General features: G+C 50.7%; 1 protein-coding gene across 16 annotated transcripts in view; it reads right to left on the bottom strand.

Moving 5' to 3' along the window:
- Window positions 1-19,583, bottom strand: part of MAPT (microtubule associated protein tau) — a 79,394-nt gene extending 59,811 nt beyond the window's left edge. For 2 of the 16 annotated variants that reach the window (XM_059669854.1, XM_059669858.1), the window contains exon 1: window positions 19,365-19,570. The gene's annotated coding sequence lies outside the window, so the exon portion shown is untranslated. Of the gene's footprint in view, window positions 1-2,044; window positions 2,172-17,981; window positions 18,004-19,364 lie in introns of those variants that run through there. The other 14 variants (XM_059669860.1, XM_059669865.1, XM_059669852.1 and 11 more) reach the window with 13 other exon arrangements.
- Between the last annotated feature and the right edge of the window lie 327 nt (window positions 19,584-19,910).

Genomic DNA, 19,910 nt, shown 5'->3' with positions numbered 1-19,910 from the left:
TGTTAAGTGACTGGTGTTAAATGGCTTGGTGCCACTGTCCTGTAAAGTGGCATGCGGGCCAGCCCCTTCAATGATCAATTAGCTTCAATCATCCACAAAACCGTAAAAGAATGAAGATGAGTTTTTCCCCAGACTAGCAATGTCCCTGTTGATGCCCAGTGATCCTTTCCCCATCTACCACCTCACACAGCAGCCACCATGACAATGCCCTTAAGAATATAAAGCTCAGTGATGTGAAGGTTCATGATGACTTCTCAGGGCCAAGGATGAGAAATCCTTGCAGGACTGGCAGAGGGTGGCGCTCCTGGCAGGATCTGGCCCCTGCCCATCGTGGAAACCAGAGGCCAGCCCTCACAGCAGCCAGAGTGTGTGGTCCCTGCAGCCTTGACCTACTTCCCAGTCTTCTGGTCGGGGATCTGGGCAACCGTGACAAAGCAAAATTAAACAAATTTGGAATGAGCCTGTGCTAGAAAATCCGAACAGTATTCACCCTTTTCTATGGACGGGAAGCCAGTATCACGGATAGAGGAACAGTGTAATCACAGAAATTTAAAAATTAACCACGGATAGGAGAAAGAACACAGGCTTTGGAGTTGAAACCTGCGTTCAAATTCTGATTCTGCAATTTTACTGGCTGTGTGTTCTTGGGCAAGTGACTTAAACACCCTGAGCCTCAGTTTCCTTGCCCTTGTGAATGCACCTAGTGAGGGACACAGTCGACAAGTGAGACAAGTGTCACACGGAGAGGACAGTGGATCATAGGAGTGTGAGACGGGGACTTATATGGTCTGGGGGTTGGAGAAAACTTCCCTGAGGAAGGGATGCTTGAAGGATGAATAAAGTTAGCAAGGTGAAAGGGAGGGGGTAGTAAAGAACAGTCCACACAGAGGGGACAGCATATACAAAGGCCCCAAGCCAGAGAGCTTACAAGGAACTCTAAAATGACCCTTAAGGCGGGAAGATTAGAGAAGCTGTGGTGCCAGATGTGTGAAGCCACTGGCACTTCAGACTTGTTTGTTACTGCAGCATAAACCTGACTTTCCTGACTAATACAAGTGGTTATAGTAGAAAGATAGGGAGCTGAGTCCAGCCTGAATTCAGCTGAGGAGGGTGGGCATGTTGGGAGAAAATAGAGGTTGCAAAAGTGTTGACAACACTTTAATACACATCAGGCCTGGCCAGCTTGGCTTGAGCATCAACCTCTGAACCAGGAGGTCACGGTTCGATTCCTGGTCTGGGCACATGCCCGGTTGTGTGCGCCATCCTCAGTGTGGGGCATGCAGGAGGCAGCCAATCAATGATTCTCTCTCATCATTGATGTTTCTATCTCTCTCTCCCTCTCCCTTCCTCTCTGAAATAATTAACACTATATTAAAAAAAACAACAACACATCAGGCTGGGAAGAGGAGGAGAGAACTAAGGTGGTTGACCAGAGAGGGCATGTATTTTGCTTTAAAGAGGGGAATCACTTAAACCTCCTAAATGCTGACAGGAAGGAGTCAGGAGAGGAGAGGACAGAAACAGATGGGAAAAAGAAAAGCTAAGCGAACTTTCTGAGTGGTGGAAGAGGTGGAGGGAATGCTGGAAACATAACCAATGTGATTTGACCATTTCATTTGATTTCTGTCGTTACTGAGATTTGGGAGTTTTAGGAAGGAAGAAGCAAATGCCCACACCCCCGGAGGTCAAAGTGCTTGGCTCGGATGACCCATGTCAGCACTGTTCTGTTCTGGCCAGAGTGTGCTCTGTGCACCTCTCCTGGCAGCTCTTGGGGACCTGCTAAGGCCAGGCTCTCCCAACCCTGTGCTCTGGATTCCTTCCCTCCACCTCAGGTTGGCCCCTTGCCAGGTGGGTCTGAGGTCCCCCTCCAGCCACTGCAGGGAGGCCTGCCAGGAAGGACCAGTATGTGAGATCCCAAGAAATGAAGAGAAAGTGGTCCCAGGAGGGGGTCTGAGTGTGGAGGAGGAGACCTGTGCTGGCCCAGCTTTGCCATGAACTTGCTGTGTGACTCTGGGGGGGTCACTTTACCTCTCTGGGCTGTTACCTCATTCCTCAAGTGGCCCTGGCATCTGTTCACATTAACACCTTCTGCTGGCACCTCTGTGGATTCTTCTCAGTATAACCTCAGAAAGCAGGGGAGGTGTGAGGAGAGGGGGTGGGGAGTGTCCTTCCTAGAGGAGAAAAGGCGGTTGAAGGGAAAGTGGGTGACTCATTCTAAGGATGTCACATGTTTGGGGGCTGTTCCCAACTCTTATATCTTTCTCTACTGGTCCCACCTTTCTCTTCCCTCCCAGCCCCCTTGTTAGAGGGTTGCTGAGGCTGAGACTGGCCATCACAAACAAGTTGGGGTGACTCTGTAAGGAAGGCAGAAGAGAAGGTTTGGGCAGGGGTAGGACCAGGTTGGCCTCTGGGGGTTCTTCCACATCCATGGTTCTGGGAGTTCTGGGTCCTACAGGCCAAGCAGAGTGGCCCTTGACGAAGGAACAGTGGAGACACTCAGGCCATGGGTCAGGAAGCCTACACTCTTGCCATGCTGTGCCTGCCAGCCCCTCTGGAGGGCGCCCACGGGACAGCCCAATAACTGAAACTGAGCCAAGGCCCTTGGAGGATTGGCTGGAACCTCCTGTATCTGAAAGGGAAGACTAGAAGTGTCTTGTTGCTTCTCTGGGTGTGGGTAGCGTCCCATAGAGCAGGGTCTTGGGGCTGTGCTCTTCGTCCTTGAAGGCCTGTGGGGGATTCTGCAGGCTCTCTGGAAAGGCCTGTGGAGCAGGGTGTGGAATCTGCACCATGGAAGTTACCCCAGAAGAGACAGGTGTGGTACCAGAAAGCGCCTCACCCCTGTCCCCACTGCGGAGGGCCCCAGATTCTGGAATGGTAGCTTTTCTGTCTTCCCCTTCCAAACAGGAAGTGCCACCCCCTGGCCTGGAGTGGCTGGAGGATGAAATGAAGTCATTTGTGTGAAGGCACTAAGAGAAAAACTACTGTCGAGGTTGTTTTTTATATAAAAGAATTGGGCATTAAAATCGTCACCTCGCCTGGCCTCAGGGAACTTGCCCACGGGGTTCTCACTTGGAATGCAGGTTATCAGGCACTCTGGGGACCAGGGTGGCTCATGGGGCTAGTCAGGGTTGTCACAAAGCCCAACAAGGGTCAGACACTAAATAACACAGAGCACCTGGTCAGTGTGGTTCAATGGTTGAGCGTTGACTTATGAACCAGGAGGTCACGGTTCAATTCCCCTCCGGGCACATGCCCAGGTTGCAGGCTCAACCCCCATGTGGGGTGTGCAGGAGGCAGCCAATCAATGATTCTCTTGCATCATTGATGTTTCTATCTCTCTCTCCCTCTGCCTTCCTCTCTCTAAAATCAATAAAAATATATTTTTTAAAAATCACAGAAGCTTTTCTCCCCTTGGTCTCCTACCCCATCCCCTTCTACGTCCACGGGAGCACTCCCAAAGGTGCCCTGTACTCCATTACGTACTGTGTTTATGCTCCACACACCGTGTGTGAGCTCCTGTGAGTTCTATTCCTGCAGCTCACCCGGACTTTTCCTTTGTCTAAGGTGGTGAAGTGCCCAGGCTGGCCCACAAAGGCCTAGCAACAGCCCTGTGGTCCCTCTGTGAAATGAGAGGGTGAGGCCAGGTCACAGCTTCTCACTAGGGGGTGACAGGCACACCTGCATCACCTGGGGAGACTTTGAAAGAACTTTCTTCCAGATATGTCAATCCTTTTCAAGTGAGCTGGGGCCTGAGCATATATATGAATTTATTTTTTATTTCCCAAAGGCAATATATACATGGTAAAAAAAAAAATTAAGTAGATAATAGTATAGAATAAAAATGCTGTCTCCTGCCCCTACCCTCCTAGCCCAGCTGCAGGTTATTACCCGTCTGGACCCGTGCCATCTGATTTACCAACAGTGGCCTCTCACTGGTTTTATCAGCAGTCCTTTAATTATGCGTGAGGTCAAGTGTCTTTTCATGTTTAGCCACCCCCTTCCCCCTTTCCCCTGTAAACTACCTGTTTTTCTCTTTTCCCAGGGATGGGTATTTTGGTAAAGTATCTGGAACAATTCTGGGCTGTCTTAGGACCCGCCCCCCCCCTGTCTGTTCTGGGTGACCCAAGTCCCCTTAAAGCTCTAACACTGCACATTCGTGAGCCTCATGAAAAGTCTGAGGGTCCAGGGACTGTCCAGGTTTCATGGAGCCCCAAGTGAGAGGAACCCTCTGCAGGAAGACTGGTGTCCCGGCCTGGGCGGGACAGCCCTTTTTGCAGGGGAAAAGGGGCCATGCTTGTCTTTAACATTTGCCCCTTCGTCCCACTCATTGTAGAGTGTCATTTGATAGGAATGAGAGAGACGTTTTGCATCTACTTCCTGGGAATCCAGAGCCAGCACGTTCTGCCACATCTGCCTCTCGCTCCATTTCAGGTCTGCTGCAAAGTCCTCGCGTTCAGCAACCAGGAATGACCAGGCTGCTCGGCGGCGTGGGCCCCACCATCCCACAATGAAAGGGTGCGAGATCCCCAGGGGCGGCTCAGGTATCAGAAATGCACCGCAGAACCACTCGAGCTCTGTGAAGGGCAGTATTTCACGTGCTTTATCTGGCATGGCTCGTGGCTCAGCCTAGATGTACCAGATTCATGCCTAACCCCTCCACCCTTACCCAGAGCTCGTTTCATAGGAAGTGCTCAAATGACTGTTGAAAGAATAAATCATTAACACCTGTCTAATTGCCCCCCTTTTTGTTCAGAGGGTAGTTATTGAAGTTCAAATTGGTTCGGTTGGCTGTGCTTACAAAGACTCCTAGCTTACAGAAGGCTACTTTCTGACAGCCTACACCAGCTTTCTTGCGCATTTCAAAAGCCCTTTCTTTGGCTCTGGGAAGTAGGGTGGCCAGAAAAAATACAGGATGTCCAGTTAAATTTGAATTTGAGATAAACAACAAATAATTTTTTTTAGTTAAGTATGTCCCAAAGATGGCATGGCTCATACTTATTGTATTAGTTTCCTGTGGCTGCTGTAATAAATTACCACAAACTGAGTGGCTTAGGACAACAGATATTTATTTTCTCATAGTTCTGGAGGCCAGAAGTCTGAAATCAGAATTCCTGGGCCAAAATCAAGGTGTTGGCAGGGCTGCACGCTCTCTGGAAGCTCTAGGAGAAAATCCTGTGTTTGTCTTTTCTGGCTTCTGGTGGCTGTCAGCATCTACTTCTCACCGATGTCCATCTGTCTCTGTCCTCACATCATCTTCTCTGCTGTGCTTCTACTTTTACTTATTATTAGAGGCCCAGTGCATGAAATTCGTGCACTCGGGGTTGGGGTCCCTCAGCCCAGCCTGCACCCTCTCGCAGTCCAGGAGCCCTTGGGGATGCCCTTGGCTCCCCTAAACCATCAGTCAGACATCCTTAGCGGTGCCACAGAGGCAGGAGAGGCTCCTGCCACCGCTGCTGCACTCGCCAGCAGTGAGCCCAGCTTCTGGCTGAGCTGTGCTCCCTCTGTGGGAGCATGCCAACTACCAGCGGGCAGCTCCTGTGTTGAGCATCTGCCCCCTGGTGCTCAGTGGGCATCATAGTGACCGGTTGTTCTGCTGTTCACTTTATTTGCTTATTAGCCTTTTATTATATAGGATTTCTGGTGGCTCACACAATGGACATTTATTGTCTCACGATTCTGGAGGCTAGAGTCCAAGATCAAATTGTCAGCAGGGTTGCTTTCCTCCCAAGGGCCGTGAGAGAGAAGCCGTTCCTTGCCTCTTGCCTAGTTCTAGCGGTTTGCTGGCAATCTGTGGTGTCCTTGGCTTATGAAAGCATCACCCTGATCTCTGCCTTTATCTTCACGTGGTGTTCTTCCTGTGTGTGTGTCCACCTCCAGATTTCCTCTTTTTATAAGGACACCTCTTCTGTGTTTTTAATCTCTCTGCCTTGCTCCCCTAAGGACACAGGTGATTGCATTTAGGATCCATCCAGATCATACAGGACAATCTCCATCTGAAGGTCCTTGATTTAATCACACTGGCAAAGATCCTTTCCCCAAATAAGGTCACATGCACAGGTTCTGGGGTTATCTTTGATATCTGATATCTTTGGGGAACATTAGGTAGCACTAATACACTTGCACTAAAAGTATCTGTTGCTCATCTGAAATCCAAATTTAACTAGGCATCCCATGCTTTTTTGTTTGTTTGCTTGTTTGTATGTTTTTTGTTAGTCCTTACCTGAGGATATTTTTTTCATTGATTTGTTTTTAGAGACAGTGGGAGGGAGGAAGGGAGTGGGAGAGGGAAAGAGAGAGAAGCATCGATGTGAGAGACACATTGATTGGCATCCTGTGTTTTAATTTGCTACATCTGACAGCCCTCCCTAGGCTGAGCTGATAGGGACATAAGGATTTGCCTTCAACTGCTCACCATCCTTCCTGACACAGACCCAACCCTGCTCATCAAGGTCTTGTTTCTTTTCTTTTCTTTTTTAAAAATATATTTTTTATTGATTTCAGAGATGAAGGGAGAGGGAGAGAGGGATAGAAACATCAATGGTGAGAAAGAATCATTGATCGGCTGCCTCCTGCATGCCCCGCACTGGGGATCAAGCCCGCAACCCAGGCATGTGCCCTGACTGGGAATCAAACCGCAACCTCCTGGTTCAGAGTTTGATGCTCAACCACTGAGTCACACTGGCCAGGCCAAGGTCTTTTGTCTTTGAAGGAGGGCTCATGGTATATGGTGTCATTCTGGTTTTCAGAATCTAAAGGCTTGGATTAGACTGGAGATTTAACTTGTTTAAAAGGTTATGGCAAATAGTGCATGTATTTCCATGATTAGCACTCCAAACTCCAAATGCAGACCTGTAACTGTCCACCCTCCAAGAAAGTAGAAGGATGAGCAAGTATACAATGTACCTGTTTCCCTTTCTGTTCCCAGGTCTCTTTAGGAAAGTCCTTAATTTTTAATCAGTATTGAATCCACTCATCCATTCATGCATTCACCAAACAATTACTGAATGTGTATTCTGTGCCATGTGCTGTGCCAGGCACTGAGGATACACAGGTGAATAAAACATCGCCCAACTGATGAATGTATTGGGGAGCCTGGTTCCCTGGGGAAGCCCCCAAAAGTGGGGTCAGACAAACTGTGGAAATTAAACACAACATAATGGGTGTTCGTAATGTGAAAGCAGAACATTTTAATGAATTTGCTTTAAACCTAGTAGCTTAGAGAGAAACCCAATTAATTTATTATCTCTAAATTCTAGCAACCATTTTAGCTTTTAATTACGGAAAAATGACTTGTACTACAAGATGTGTTACTTAGCCAGGTCTACCCTTCCTGTCTCTCTTCACCACCACTCCCCGTTTTCCTGGTCCCACAGTGTGGCCCGTGCTGGTGCAGACAGGAGGGAAATAAAGTGGACTGTCGAGTAAGGGCGGGGTTGTGGGGGGGAGGTGAGGCAGTAACCCAGGAGGCTGGGTGATGCAGGCTCAGCCCCCACCCGCTTAGCTGTGACCCTTTTTCCTAACAACAGGTGCTTGCTCTGTCTGCCTGGCCCAAGGAAAAACCATCCTCTTTGAATGAAATTTCTCCCTGTGGACACTGCCTGGGAACCTGAATGTCATCCCTGAGTTTGTGTACTGGGCTCCTCTCGGCCACACTTTCCAGCCTTGGTCAGTCACATGTACCCCTTCATGGAGGTGCAGGGGGTGTGAACATTATTCATGCTTTGTCAGGGCTGGAAGAAAATGAGCTTCTCTGATTTGATAAGTGTGGACCAGCCCACGACACTAAATTTGGTTCTGTCGTCACCGGCGGCAGAACCAAATTTAGTGGCCCAGTTTAGAGGCTAGCTTTTGGTTTAAAATACTTTCTCCAGGCTCAGGTTACATGTGACCCATTCACAGGGGCTGGAGGGCACGGCCCCATGGTCATTGGCACTAGGATATGTCTGTCTGCTGGCACTGGCATGGAGGGTGGGGCCTGAGAGGAGGCTCTGAGGACGCACAGGCAGCAAGGCGAGGTCCTGGGCTGAGTGAGGTGCCGTCTGGCTCCCTCCACAGCTGTGACAGCTCTGGGTCTCAGTTTGCTCCTCTGCACAAGGAGGATGAGAATCCCTGCCTGTGGGGGAGTGAGGGTGACATGAGACCATGTTTTTAGTAAAAGAAATGCAACTGCTACTACCATTATTATCAGCATCTTCATACAGCAAAACTAATTTGGACCAACAGGGGGTGTGAGTTGGTCTGAAGTAGGGCAAAGCAACAATTATAGACTATTTTGAAGGAAATGTGATTTTTATTATTTTCAAGCATATAGAGCAAGAAATAGAACCATGTACTCGTAGGTGGAGGGATTGCTTTATTTAAACAGGTAAAACTCATCTAATATCAGCCTATTTGATTTATTAGCATCCAACTGCATGAATCGAGAGTAGTTATTTTGAGCTTCGTAGGAGCCCAGCTCTGTGACAGGCAAAACACTCGGGAGCAGGAAAGCCATATAAGACACAGCCTTGCCCTCAAAGGGCCTAGAGCCAGTGGGGAGTTGAGCTCTGCACTCACAGCAAGGAGGAAACTCATTAAGCCTTAACCCCTGCAGTGCTGATGACTGGTGAGAGATGAAAAGCGGAGAGGCCTCCAGATCTTGTTGACTGTAACAACTGCTTTAGGCAGGACAGAGACTGAGGAAGGTCAAGGTGATTTAAAAATGGGAAGGGGAAGAGAGAGCATGATGTCTATGAAGGGGCCAAGAGGCAGGCTGGCCAGCAGTGGGACTGGACCATTAGGACTGACTGACTGGGCAGGGAGTCTGAGCCCAGGCATGGGGACCTGGGTGGGCAGTGCAGGGTGGGTCTTGGCTTAACTTAGCAAGGGGCAGATACCCCCGAGTCAAGGACAGGGCTTGGACGGGGTAGGGCACATGACAAGGCCACTCTGGGGAGAACAATTTGGCAATGGTCTGCAAAGTGGACTGGATGTGAATTTTGGAATTGAAATTAGGAACAATTCATTATTGTTTCCATAATCATTGAGGGTGACATAATAAGGCCCATGTTCCTTTTAGAACTGGTGAGGATGGAAAGGGAAGGGCCATGTCTAGGAGGAAGGAACTGATGGTTAAGGCTGTTCTAAGATGTAGGTAGAGAAGAAGAGTTTGAGACTCCAAGATCTGCCACATGGGGACGGGAAGATGGCAGGTTTCAATGACCAAAGTGGAAGGGACAAGGGTGTAATGAGGGCAGCTTTGGGGAGAGTAGGATAACAAGGTGGTGGTGGGTGGGGGGGTTGATGATGTGGGGCCCATAGACGCCCAGGAATGTTGCTCAAGGCAACCAGGAGTAGAGCAGCTGTTGTCAGGATGGGGCGACCCACATGCCCTGAAACACTTCCCACCATCCATGTTCACGAGGTACCCTCCAGGCACAGGGCAGAGGTGAGCGACTGCAGCCCAGCTCTGGCTCAATTCAGATTCCAAGTGCAAGCGGTTCGATGAATGAGCCTTCACCTTGTCTCTCACCACCACCCATCAGAGTATTTATTATACCATCAAAGTCAAATCCGGCCTTTAATTTAATCACCCTTGCCTTAATCGATTCCCGTCACGTGCTAAACACTGAGTGGCAGGAAGAGGCTGCCCCCCTGGGCATAATTAGAAGATGAGATGCTTCACCAAGTCCCAGTCTGATTAGGAGGAAACTGAACCCCCGCCCTTGCTGAGAAAACAGAAAGGCTCCCAGGAAATTCACGCCAGCCAAGGAAGTCCCAGCCCCTTTCTGAAGAAGTCGGCTTCGTCAGGGGCTGGCTGTCCCGTAAGGTGACATTAAGGGCACCCTCGACCCTGTATTGCACCCTGGCTTTGGGTCTCCTTTCCCAAAAAAGGGGACAGACCAGGCCAGTACAGGGTGGACCAGGCTATCTGTCCATCCATCCCCGGCCTGGGCCCTGCTGACAGGGGCTCACCCTTGGGGCCCGGTCGGCACCATCTGGAGGGAGCTAAGGGAGGGAGGTGGTGGCAGCTGCACTATATCAGACGTCAGGCTCCACTCAGCCCATGAGAGACTTCAGATCAGGCACCTGACTGTGGCCCCCAGGAGGCAGACCCCTCTGTGTGGCAGTTGTATTCTGAGAAGCCCAAAGGAATTCTCAGACTATTTTATTTCAGTTCTGTGACTATCCCGTGAGACCACATTATTGGCTATTCTGAGGAGGGGGTGGGGGTGGGGGGGGGAGTGGGGAGCTTGCATAATCCTTGTTTTGCAAATGGAAAAATGGAGGCACAGGAAATCTTATATTTTGCCCATTAATAGGAGAATTTGTTTCTATTGAGGTGTAATTGACATACAATACTACATCAGGAAATTTTAATCTCTGCCACAAGCCTCTTAGTTGGTAAATAGGAAAGTAAGGTGGCAATTAAATTCAAGGATTGGCAAGCCCAAGCAGCGGTGATAGCAGAAGCCCACAACATGAAGGGTTGTCCAAATTCTGGAATTCAGTCTTGCTGGCAATAAATGATAAGATCCTACAAAAAATTTTTTTTTAACTTGGCCCAGATTGCCAACTTATAACATGAATCCTATCAGTCAAAAAAAAATTTCCCCTGTGTTTCCCATCAGACATCAAACACTGGTTTATAATTATTTATAGCACTTTAGTGACATTGAAGGGGATTTATGTCAATTTATTCCATCTCTATTAACACTCTGCAGGGAACAGAGTGCAGCCATCCCTTCCTGTGTCTGCTAAGAAGGGAGGGGGTTCGGAGCCTAAGGAGGAAGACGTGAACCCAGTGGAGAGGCGCCCAGGAGGCACGCTATCCCCACAGGATTAACCCCAGGGAAAAGATTAAATAGGTTTAAAGAAGGTTCAGGTGCGTTTGTGCGTAATCAGTCCATTATTCGAGTGGATTTAGGGATGTTCTGTGAAATCCTTCCTTTCTAAGCTGGCCTCATGATGACGGCCCAGGCAGAATCTGCTTGGTGGCAAGTTGGGGCCAGGGTAAAATGTCCCTGGTATTTGGGAAGAGACAAGACAGAAAGTGGGTGGCAGAAGGGCTCGTGACTCTCCCAAGCTACTCTGGTGAGGCTCCACAGTGGGCAGCTTTGAGAGGGACAGGTTCATATGAATCTACACCACAACTGTTACTGTGCCCCACCGTAGCAGGTTCTATTCTACTGTTTTATTTGCATATATAACCCTGGCTTGGTTTATTTACATGTTGATTTAAGTTCTGATGCATTACCAATACTGAAGTTGAAAGCTGTTCAGGTTTTCAGCTCCACCCAATATAAAAAATCCAGATATACAACAAATATGAGGTAATGAATATTCACACGTAAATATATATTTATATTTTTATAAATATATATGATATATAATTGTAATATTTATACGCATATATATTTTAAATCAAAGAGATTCTTTAAATTGTAACCTTCTCTTGGGCATTTAAGCATTTGGCTTTATTATTTCTTCTGTTTTTTTTTTTGTTGTTGTTGTTGTTTGTTTGTTAATCCTCACCTGAGGATATTTTCCATGGAGTTTTAGAGAGAGTGGAAGAGAGAGGGAAAGACAGAGAGAAATATCAATGTGAGAGAAACACATCAATTGGTTGCCTCCTGCACGCACAGGACCAGGGCCTGGGCCTGGGAGGAGCCTGCAACCGAGATATGTGCCATTGACCAAAATCGAACCCAGGACCCTTTGGTACACAGGTTGACGCTTTATCCACTAAGCCAAACAGGAGAGGGCAAACTTTTGGCTTTAGACGATTAATTATCAAATAAACCTCTTTTTGAGGGGGAAGGGTGACATAAGACAATGGTTTGGTGTCACTGTCCAATTAAGAACAATTAAAAATAAGCATCTCTGAAATGACCTATAAATAATGTCAGAATTGGCTTTGATCCAAGACAATTCTGTTGACACAAAATTTAGAACAACGGTTCTAATTCAGGGGGAAGAGCTGGCTTTATGCTGGGGGAGGGGCACGGTTCCACGGTTCCATGGTTCCATGAGTTGCTCCCTCCTTCCCAGCACTCCTTCTTGGCTGTACATCACATGACAGGTGATTATGGACCCAAGGCTCCTTTAGTATCCCTGGTGTCCAGGGGAGGAGGACACAAGGATGAAAGTATATCCCTGGACTTTCTGTAGCACAACTTCAGACTTAGGTCTCAAGACAACATCACCCAGCCTTCCTGGGAAACCAGGAAACAGTCATAGGCCGCAAGGAAAACTAACAGCTGGAACCAGAGATAATTATGTTCCTATTCTCTTTGATGCCTGATTTGGCAGTGGAGTGGACAAGATCACGGAAGGGCCATGAATGAAACATCATTATCAATGGCTTCAGATTAATTCTAACTCGATGAGCTTAAACAGTTTTGTGTTTTTTAAGTGTTAGACCTTGACCTAAAACTCCTTTACTTAGGGGAGTTAATATTCTAAGGGAATTTAATTTATTTTGAGTCTTCAGTGGAAATTTTGCAACGCCCCTTAAGTTGGGATTCTATGTGAATGAATTCAAAGTGCTGTGCTAGTCCTGGAAGACAGGAAAAGGGAGCCATGCGGTCTTCACACTAGGCTGTCTCCTAACTGATACCAGGTAAGAAGCAGAAGTGAAGGACTGTAAATATTCAAGTCTGGGTCCACAGGGCTTGACTTCCGCAGCTAGTCTCCTCCTACCACAGCCAACCTTCTAGGTCCATCATAGTTGTTACAATGATCATATAACTTAAGGTGCAAGCTGATGAAACACAAGTATTAAACAATAGATGAATTCTTAAAATCATTATTTTTTTTACTGTCAAATGGGATAACAACCATAAAATAATAGTAAAACTCTAGAGGGATTCTAGATTACTCCTCAGTGTAACTCCTTTTTCCAAGAAAGTTAAATCGGCAGTCCTATGCAATGCACTATGAGTATGTCTTAGGCAAAACACACACACACACACACACACACACACACACACACACACACACACCCGGAATTTCAACCAGCTGACCACACACCAAGAGAAGGCTTGGCCCTGTATCAAAAAACAGGGGGATATGGGGAGAGGTCAATGGGGGAAAAAGGAGACTTATGTAATACTTTAAACAATAAAGAATTTAAATAAAAAAAAGACAAGGGGATAAATGTTCTTTCATCCAGTTTAAGTTAAAGTAAAATGTTTTAAATATATATGTATCCTTTTTTATGATTTTCTGCTTTAATGACTTTTTAAAAACTGATGTATTATGACTCTCAGTCTTCATTTTATGGTAAGAAGGCTGCTTAAGCTGAACTGATTAATCAGATATGACTGTGCTTATCAAATACTTGAAGTTTTCTGTAGAGTTTGCTTTCTTTTCTTGCTTTGTTGTTGTTGTTGTTGTTCATCTTCACCCAAGGATATTTTCCCACTGATTTTTAGAGAGAGTGGAAGGGTGGGGGAGAGACAGAGAGAGAAACATTGATGTGAGAGAAACACATCGACCAGGGCCAGGGATCGAGCCTGCAACCTACGTATGTGCCCTTAACGAGAATGAATGCGGGACCCTTCAGTCCGCAAGCTCACACTCTATCCACTGAGCCAAACTGCCTAGGACTAGAGTTTGCTTTAGTTAACATTTTCTACTTACTCTGAACTGCCCACCGTGAAGCATGTTTGCCAGTTTACTGACTTCAACATTCTAAACATTTCATTTGTAGAAATCTCTCCTCCACTGCCTTTTGTTATTTCCATTATTTCTCAACCCCCCTCAGTGCTCGCTTGGTAGTCAATGAGTAAGTTAGTAAGATCTCTAAACCCGAGATGCTGAACCAGGTCTCCAATCCCAGGAGGGTGGAGGGAGGGCGGTTCGGCTCTGGCTGGCGTGGGGAGTACACAGTCTATTCCTGGCATGGAGCGGATTTCAGGAAGGAAGAGGACAGAAGCAGGGACAACAGATGATACGTCACTCTGCTCGCCTGTGGCAAGGTTCTGTGTGTACATTTAAACATGGGCGTGTGCGGTTTTTGGGGGGTCCACTTCCACCCAAACGACAATGCCTGGTTCCAGGGGAGCTGGGCAGCGGCCCGCTTTTTCCATCCTGATCATTATGCCGTGTAAGGATTTATCTGATACAATTTATTCCATCACTAGGGATCAGTAGACGACTTTGTACACTTATCCAATCACCAGTGTTGATCCAGAGGTGGCTGCCCAAAAGGCCATTTACTGAGCAGTTACTAAGTACCAGGCCCTGGGCTAAGCACTGTATCACCCTTGGGAGAGGTACTACCTAACCCCAAGTTACAGACAATGAAAAACTCCAAAAGCCCCAAAGGCTAAACAACATGGCTTCGGTCCCACAGTGAGGCAAGGAGCCCTGATTTCCACTCAGGAGGTCTGTTCTGAGTCCACTAGGCCAAACCTAATGTCTCTCTACATTTGCAGGACATTTCCCTGCACTGGGTATCCAGGAAAAACCACCATCTGCCCTCAAAGCACCCACACATCTACCTGCGTAGCTGAAGCACAAAAGACCCTTCTGGGGGTTAATGCTATAGTGCTCCTGATTGGGGCACACTCAGAGCCTGCTGAAATAGCAAGAAAGAGAAAAAAATAAGATAATCCACCTGGAAGTCATTCAAGTTTGCATTTTGTGGTTGCCGAGTCTAGCTGCATATTTAAAGGATGTTTCCTAATCAAAGAACCCCCAAAGCTCAAAAACCATCCTGGGCTGGCCTTACACTGCCTCCCACTCTCAGATGGGGGTCATCTGTGCAGGAAAGGAAGCTGGAGGAGGTGGCAGGAGTATGGCACTTGGAGACAGGAAAATAATTCTTGGGCAGCAACACCTTTGCAAGGTGAGAGGGTTTGTCTCCCAGCTGCAGCCCCCCAGTTGAGCTGCCCCCTCCCTAAGCCAGCTCCAAGTCGCTAGGGGAGCACCTAGGGTGGCAAGTTAGAAGTTGTCTGTCAGGTGGGTGTTTCAGGGAGGGGTTGGGGGTCTCTGAAGTGGGAAGATGAAGAAGTGGGGGGGGGAGGAAGTAGAAGGAACAGAGGCAAATGGGGTTTCCCACCTCTGTCCCACCCGACCTCCTGCAGCTCCAAAGGTGGCAGGGCAGGGTCCTCCTTCCCCTGGGGTGAAGTGGCCAGAGAGGACCAGGCTGTGGGGCCATAAACAGCAAGTGCTGCAGCGAGAAGGCCAAAGGTTTGGGGAAGGCGGAGAGGGAGGGTGTGAAGGTGCACAGAGCGGCACAGGCAGCTTTTCGAGTATCATTTGGTTACAGAGTGAGGGACAAACTGGATTGGATCTGGCCCCAAAACCATCCTGATGCCATGACCTTGAATAAAACTCACCTCCCATTCTGCTTTTTCTTCTCCACCTATTGACCTGCATTTTCCCATTTTATCAATTTGTTTGTTGAGTGAGTATGGGCCAAAATACCTATTGTATGTCCAGCACTGCATTAAGCCCCTAAAGGTGTTTTAATTTGCCTTCGAGTAATTCTTTTTCAAAGTGGGAGTAAGGAAGATACTAATTAAATAGAAGGCACAGCCTAGTTGGAAAACGATCACAACTTCACTTAGAAAACTGGGAGCCACTCAAATCATAGACAAATGCCGAGGGAAGGTGGAATAAAACACTATTTCTAAAATTTTCAACAAATGAGCTTCATAAACTGATGTTAAAGGCGCAGAAGAAAATTTCAGGCTAAACAAAGGGCACCACAATCCTGTTACGTCTGCAGGCTGGCACTGACCTCAAAAGGCATGTGGGCCAAAGAGCATGTTCAATAAAAGGGGCCCTTTTCCGAAAGGAATAAATCTGACCCTTCCTCAAGGAAATGGATTCTGTGTTTTCTGCTTGCAATTTGTGGGACTAATCCATTTCTTTTGTTCCTCTCAGGGGATTGGTGCCTGATACTAGAAGTCACTTAAAAGCCACGCCCTTCCATGATGGGCATATGCAGACCAGGTTAGGGACTCACAGTTATAGACTGTCACTCATCCAAAACCAACAGCAGCAGCAAAGCCAACAATCCCCTCCCCAAATTGTCCAAAGGCTAACCCCAAAGGGTCAGGCCAGGTTATTGCAGTAAACCTGTTACAGAAGCAAAGGCCGGTGAAGGAACTGATTAGCTTCAAGAGTCACTCAGACTGGGCGCTGGGAGTGGAGGGGTGTGTGTGGTTAATTTATTTATTCATTCAGAGGAAGGGTTTGGAGATGGGGAATGGATAAAGGTAAGCAGCATCATAAAAAATAAAAGAATACCCTGGGGAGGGGGGTGGGTACAGAGTAGAAGGGGTCAATGGGGGGAAAACGGGGTCATTTGTAATACTTTCAACAATAAAGATTTTACAAGTAAAAGAATACCTTAATTAATGATGGGAGGAAAGGCATTTCTCGTTCTGTTGTAGGATGAGCTATTTGGAGAGACTGGGATCAGATAAAACTCAAAGCCGTCCTGCTGAGCCTAAGCTCAAGGTGGCCGTAAGGGCAGGTCTGGCAGTCGCTGTCCCAGGTGCCAACATCCCTCCCAGCCCGGACCAAGCACCCGGGTGTGGAGTTACAGGTTCCTGAGCGCCAGAAGCCAGGTGGGGTCTTCAGAGACGTAAAATAGCCTCGCCTGCTGGGGACGCAGGGCCGGCTGAGCGCGGGCGCAGACGCTACCTCCCTCCAGATCCTCCGGCGCAGAGCCAGGGATGGCCCGACCCTCGCCTCCGGGATTCCTCTCTTAACAGCCCCCAGGCTTTGTGAACCCGAGCGCCCCATCAAACCGGCAACAGATTCCAAAATCGACGAAATCTCGGACGCGTGGACTGTGCTTTGTTCCCGGCATGGGGCTAAAAACACTCTCCGGTAACCGACAGGAAGGGACCTCTGCCTGCGGTCTGCCCCGAGAACCGCTGTCTGTCTGTCTGGTCCCGGAATCTCACGCCCCGCTCGGGGCGGGGTGGGTTGCGGGAGAAGGGAGAGATGCAAGATCCATCCATGAGTCTCTACCACTCTTAGACCCCGACGCGAGCCATTGGCCGGATACTCGGTTCCATCTGCGCGGCACGCTTGGATGATTTGGCCCCTAAAATGTTCTCCTTCGCAGAACTGAGCGCCCCCCCCCCCCTCCGTCTCCAGTTTTCAGCAATAGAATTAACCAGAGAGCCGCGCGGACCGGCTCCTTACAGGAGGGCAAGCCTCGGCCTTGCTCGCCAGGGGTCGTCAGTAGCCATCCTCCTCCCCTCATTCCCCAGCTCAAGGGCGGCAAAGAATTCGGGCTCTGAAGTGAAAACCCCGCACGTTTCTAAAACAGTGCTCGTCCACAAATACCTCTGGGACGCCTGTCTGGTGGCTGTGGCCGCAGGAAGCCACTTAGGAAGAGCCACCGGCTCAGGGTTGGGGGCCTCCCTCCAGAGTCTCCCCCACACCCCCGAGGCGCGGCTTCGTGCACCCCAAGGTTCTTGGTCTGTGTTTAGAAGGGGCAGGGCTATGCCTAAAGGCCGTTCTCTAGACGCTAGTGGTTTCCAAGGCAACCGCCCCTCCGCGCCCCCTCTAAGTCGGCTGGGGGGAAGGGAATGGGTGTGGCTCGCAGCCCCGAAGGAAACCTCCTGCCCCCTCCTCACATTTGCCCTCCTGGGAAGCAACAGGGCACGAAGTGGAGAGGGGCCCCGCCGGCGAGCCCCCCCCCGCCCCCCTCCCTCGCTCGGGGGTCTCTGGTGCTCCTTTCTGGGCACCTGGAGGGGCGTGGCCACCGGAATGCTCCAGGTATGGGGTGGGGCGTCGTCCCTTCGCGGACACCCTCCCAGCGCGCGCGAGGACCTAGAATCCACTCCTTCAGTCGGTGGATGCTCCCTGGCGCGCGGCCGGGCTCTGGGAGGGGCCTCTCAGTATCACGCCCGTTCCACGCGTGACCGCGGGGCCGCGATTCGAGTTCATAGATCCCAGCAAGCCCCGAGACCTAACAAAGGGCTCGGAAATAAGGGGCGAAACACGGGGGTGGGGTGGGGAGAGGGTACCTTGTCTCAGCATCCTTATAGAATAAAAGGCAAAAACGCAGGCTGGCAACACTGCTCACGTTCGCCCCACAAACAAAGCCGCGAGCCCCCAGGAAGATCCCGGGTGGCCGTCCCAGTGCTCAACCCCGTAGCAGCAAGACGCCAAGATCTCAGCGCCGATGGCCGCCTCCCTCCTTGGTAACAGCCCCGTCTTGTTCTCCGAAGCCCAGCCACCCGGCTTGGCACGGTACCGTAAAGACGTGACACGCGGTAAAAAGATGGCACCTCGCGTTCGGAGGCGAAAAAGAGAGGGGGTGGTAGTGGGAGGAGGCATCGTCTACCCTCCCCCTTCTCGCCCACCCGGGTCCACACCCACTGCCGCAGTGAGGGGCGAGCCCTGCGCGCCGGCACCGCGCCTCCGGCAGGGCGCGCACACCCGGACGCCGGCGCCGCGCGGGGAAAGGGGCCGCCCCGAGGTGCACCTGCAGCCCCGCGCCGGCGGGAGGCTGTGAGCCCGGCGAGCCGGACCGGCTGCGGCCGAGACCTTCCCTAGCACAAGGCCAGGTGACCCCATGCCATTCGGAGCCTCCACACTGGCATCCGCGCGCCACCTTCTCCCGGGCACGGCGCTGCTCGAGTCTCGGCGCCAGGCGCGCGCAGGGGGAAGGGCAACTAAAGTGACAGCGCCCGACCCCTCCCCATCTCCCCGACTCCACTCCCAGCCCCCAAATGTCCCCAGCGGTTTTCTGAAGGAGGAAAACGGGGAGGGGGTGGACCACAGCCTTACATCAGGGGCAGCGAAAGCCCCATTGGAATCGCTGCCGGGGAGGTGAAGGGAGGGGCAGGTGGGGAGTCATTTCTTCTAGAACCCGATCCATATCTTCCTCAGAGCCGATGGCAGTCCGAGTCATAGAAAACGGATTACAGGTTCGGTTTCGGGGGGGTCGTCATTGGACCCCCCCCCCGACACACACACATATAGACACACGCCCATTGCGGCAAAAGGCAGCGATCCAGAGAGCATGGCAGCCCCCTCCCCCAGGTCACCGCCATCCGCGCCCCACCCTGTGGGCACAACCTCTGCCCGGGTCCGCGCGAAGCAGGGCGTGTGGAACCCCCAGCACACACCCGCACACACACATGCACACACCCGCACACACAAGCGCAACCTGCGCACACATGCACACACCTGTGCACACACACACACTTACACGCACGTGTGCATCCCTTGCATGGGTCCCTTTCCAAGCCACCCCAGACCTAGCTCCCGAAGGAAGAGAGCACTGGGAGTGGCCCTCACCGTTGCCCCCCACCAATGTCCACCTCATGAAACCCATCTCTGAGGCGCCGATATGCGGGCGCAGGGGGCGGACGGGGAGGCACAATTTAGAGGCTTGCGCCTACCTGATTGGAGACAGAGGGCGAGGACAGCAGAGGAAAGCCGAGGAGCAAGTGTCTGTGGTGGCGGCGGCAGAAGGTGGGCGGCGGCGGCGGCGGTGCTGCTGCCGGTGTGGGAGCTGGTGGGTGGCGGAGACTGCGAGCGCGCGCACCAGCCGGAGGGCGCGCTCCCGAGACGGAGGGCGGCGCAGGCGCGAGCAGCGGGAGCGCGGCCTCCCCAGGGGCGGGGCGGACAGCGAGGCCTCCGCGGGCGTCTTCTCCTCCGGCCACCAGTGGGCGCGCGCGAGCGCCCCACCCCACGGCGGCCGCCGGCCTCCCGGCTGGCTCCTCCCTTTTCCCACCCCTCCCCGCGGGCTGGGACACCGGCCGCCTCGCGCACGCGCGTTCCGTGGCGCACGCGCATTCGAGGTCTCTTCCCGCCCCGGCTGGAGCCTTTGTTTTACCGGCGGGTTTTTCTCCCCCAGAGGGAGGCTTGGTTGTTGCCTGGGGTGGGGCAGAGGCTGGGTGCCCCGCTCCTAGATCGGCTGCTCCCTTCCTTCTCGCCCTTGGTGA

This window comes from Myotis daubentonii, chromosome 16, assembly GCF_963259705.1.
Source record: "Myotis daubentonii chromosome 16, mMyoDau2.1, whole genome shotgun sequence".
Classification (NCBI taxonomy): Eukaryota; Metazoa; Chordata; class Mammalia; order Chiroptera; family Vespertilionidae; genus Myotis; species Myotis daubentonii.
Note: the sequence above shows the minus strand (reverse complement) of the source record. Positions and strands in the feature narration are given on the sequence as shown.